At 32.4% G+C, this 3,901-nt stretch overlaps 1 non-coding gene across 1 annotated transcript; it reads right to left on the reverse strand.

Moving 5' to 3' along the window:
* Positions 1-3,288: 3,288 nt before the first annotated feature.
* LOC116085471 lies at positions 3,289-3,393 on the reverse strand. Its single transcript, XR_004116577.1, has one exon. It is a non-coding gene; the product is annotated as a U6 spliceosomal RNA (small nuclear RNA).
* Positions 3,394-3,901: the final 508 nt, after the last annotated feature.

Raw genomic sequence — 3,901 nt, forward strand, 5'->3', positions numbered from 1 at the left:
AATGTCATGATCATTTGAGCCTTAGCTTCATATTAGCAGAAATTATAAATCACTATATCTTTAAATTCTGTCAGATGGTATAAATATGACCAAAATAAATATTTGTACCAGATTTGCCCATCTTAAAAGGAAGGGAAAATATATATTTAATTTAAGTTAATCAAGATGACTTTAGAGCACATTGAAGATGATGGCACCCATTGCGCTGTCTTGGTAGCCACACGTCTTTTGGATGATCTCTTTGGTTCAGACTTTCGAGAACAAAGAGGCTTCTGCTTTAATGCCCAGCCAGACAGTGGGGACATTTATACTGTTTGTTTAATTAGCATGACTCAATCTACCCTTGGAATAATGTTAATACTTTAAGTGCATTTGTCAAGCTTCTTTGCTCATTGGTTTCTTTGTTGTTGCAGAGAAGACTAGATCTGAAGTCACTGAACAATGACTGATTACATCTAAGCATCATTATTTGATCTCTACATACTTGTAAACATTGTAAAGAACACCGGTAAGACTGAAGTAAAGAAAGCCTGGTGAGGCTCTGTAGGAATCTTTATTTGCATTGGTTATTGTCATTAGAATGAAAATCCCACTCATTCTGGCTGTTTCATTAGAATAAACTGAAGAGTTCCATTCTAAGTTATTTATTATTAAATATTTCAGGGCTTATTATTTATATGAAGCATTGTGATGATGTTACACATGAACTTGTCACCATAAAATTGTGTGCTTTTAGAAGTTTCCTCCACATAATGAATGATACAAGCATGTTTATGCTTAGATTTCATGCCAGTGTGTATCATCTCTCATGTAGCTTGTTCACTCTTTCTCATGTACTCATTTAAAAATAATTTTGAAAGTAGACATGTCTATTTTTACTGCTGGGTTCTACACAGCACATGGCTGTTTTTGTGTTGCCATATCAACAGTTTCAAGATCTTCTTGCTCCTCTATTCCTCCTTGATCAGGGTTTGTAGACCATGGGAATTGCTGCTGGAGAGGCACATGTGAGAAAAGACCATAAAGAAGTTATAGGTTACTGTGCAGAGGCTGCTCTAGTTTGGAAAAGTAGCTCAGAGTTATATGCCCTGATGTTGACAAATACAATTGAGATACCCCATAAAATATTGGCATGTGAACTTTCTTGAAGCAACAAATGAGGAGTGGATCCTTAAGAAGTAAGTGATTAGTTATAAGACAACCTAGGTTGTTTGTCAGAAAATGGTCAGGCAAAGCAGAGTATGGGCAGGGAGAAACTTGTTGAGATTCTGAATCAGATGATCAGAGTTTGATCAGCAGAGCTAAGGAAGTTTAGATTTTTATTAAAGGAACTGTTGAGAAATTTGGAGTCAGACCATATCATTTTTGCATATTATCTGAAACATTACATTTTAATTGAATTTTTGTGTTCTCAGTTTAAAAACATTTTATGAAACGAAACTATTCATTTAGGTCTTTTAAACCACTGTGATTTGTGCAATCCCTAGGGTGCATCTATTTGTAATTAGACTTTAATATTTTTGTATGTGGTATATGCATGTGCATGAACACGAGTTTGCAAATTTATTTCTCTGTGTCTGCAAATAACAGGAGGAAGAGGATTTAAGGGAAGAGATTAAAGAATAACAAGCTTAGTCTCCATGAAGATGCTGATCAGCCTAAATAGATTATCACATTGTAGGCAGATTTCCCAAAAATCACTCTGTACCTTCCTAAATACTTAGTTCCATGTCAGCTATTATGTATGCTAGGACCTGTGTTTGAATTCATATATTTGCCCAATTTAAATGTGGATTTATTTACATAATTCAAATGATCATTTTAATGAAAAAATAAGGTAAAAACAAGGAAGAATACTAAGAAGTCACAATTAATTAATACTTACATTTGGGTTTGTTATTTTTCAAAATCTCTGTGCCTTATAATTGAACATGAATAACAGTTTAGGGGGTTTATTTGATCTAGTTAATAGCTGCAGCTTTATAAGAAAGAATATTGGTAATGATTACATTAAAAGGACTTACCAGGAATGTCATAGTCAACATTTAAAATACATTATTTTTAATTTCGACATTATATCTAACCTCAGGCTCTGTTTTGCTGACTTCAGCAATGGCTGCCCCATACCATGGTTCCCGGCCTCCAAGCCAGAAGATCAACCCAAGCTGTAGAGCTTGAGGAGGAGACTCCCCCAAAGTTGGAAGAAGAGAAAGAAAGCCTACCAAACTTTCCAAATAGGAGGCAGCTTGGCTAAGCAGGAGGACCTCCCACCCCCATCTACCTATCATTTATCTGTTTCTCTCTACCTATTTAACTACTTATCAATTATATATTCCAAAGTGATATATAAAAGAATTTAAAGTCCATCTACGTTTTTCCATTTTATGTTTCAAAATGCAACTTATTTAGAAATGAAAAATTGGATAAAACTTTAAAAATATTAGAAGACTTTAATGTTACATGTAGAACAATTTTAAAGAAGTGAGACTAAGTCAATCGAAACAATGTGCCATTTTCATTTGAAGTACATTGTACTTCTACCAATAGGACTGCAGTTAATGCTTAGAATTCCTGTCCATCCATTTTAAACTACTTTTATTTTTATAAGGCTTATGCATGTGCTTGAAATTTCCAATGCCTTGTTTATAATGCAGAAAATTATTTTTGAAATTGCAACATATCCATCTTAGAAAGCGTTGTATGCACTTAAGAAAGCAATGTAAAGTGTTTCTGTGCCTTCTTATGTATTTTAAATAATGTATTTTAAATGTTGACTTTGACATTCCTGGTAAGTCCTTTTAGTGTATTCATTACCAATATTCTTTCTGATAAAGCTGCAGATATTAACTAGGTCAAATCTTCTTAACTTGTTTAAAACTTATAACAAATTTTCCTTTAAGAAAAGAAAAAGTGTGAGACATTAAAATTATTTAAATTAACTCGAGTTTCTTGTAAAGAGAAATGGCATTTAATTGCAAAACTTTTTGTTAGAGCTGGAAATAACAGTTGTCTAGAATGTCTGCTGCTTTCACGTGCTCAGGTATTTCAGTCCTGAGACCCAGAGAGAACAGGATTGGTAGAATTGTTTTGAACATTGAGTGACCCAAAGTATAACAGTCCCCGGTTAATCAATGACTTTTGACGATAGCTCTCCTCTGCTTGTCATAGTAACCCTTTGCTGCTAAACTATTACTTTTTCATTGATGTTTTTATACTTTGTTTTCCGTGATTTTAAATTTTTTTTTCTTCTCTTATAACATATGTCCTGAACAGATTCCCCTTCCTCCAAAACACATGAAATGCTTCACAAATTTGCATATCATCCATCTCAGGGTCAGGGTCCATGCTAATCTCTATATTGTTCCAATGTTAGTATATATGTGAGTGCCACATATTATATATATGTATATATATACATATAAATATATATAAAATATGTCAACATAAAGCGTCCATCTGATCTCCTTTGTGCCACTTATTTCATTAATGAGAATTTCTATTTCTTTGCTGAATTGTTTTGAATTTCTGTTTCTTTGCTGAATATGTTTGAAATTGGATTTAACATGTTAATATTTCTTACTGAAATATTTTTTGTGGTTAGCTCTTAAATTTTGGTCAATAATTCAAATATATTTTTTCTTAGTATTGTCTATTTTTTTTAATCCAATGTAAAAACTTCATAGTTCTTGATTACAAGTTTTACAATTAAATGCCATTTCTCTTTATAAGAAAGTCAAGTTAATTTAAATAATTTTAATGTCTCACTCTTTTTCTTTTCTTAAAGGAAAATTTGTTATAAGTTTTAACCAAGTTAAGAAGATTTGACCTAGTTAATATCTGCAGCTTTATCAGAAAGAATATTGGTATTTTAAGGAATGCCTTTCACTCTTTGAAAATATGA

The sequence above is a fragment of the Mastomys coucha genome, unplaced genomic scaffold (genome assembly GCF_008632895.1).
Source record: "Mastomys coucha isolate ucsf_1 unplaced genomic scaffold, UCSF_Mcou_1 pScaffold9, whole genome shotgun sequence".
Taxonomy (NCBI): Eukaryota; Metazoa; Chordata; class Mammalia; order Rodentia; family Muridae; genus Mastomys; species Mastomys coucha.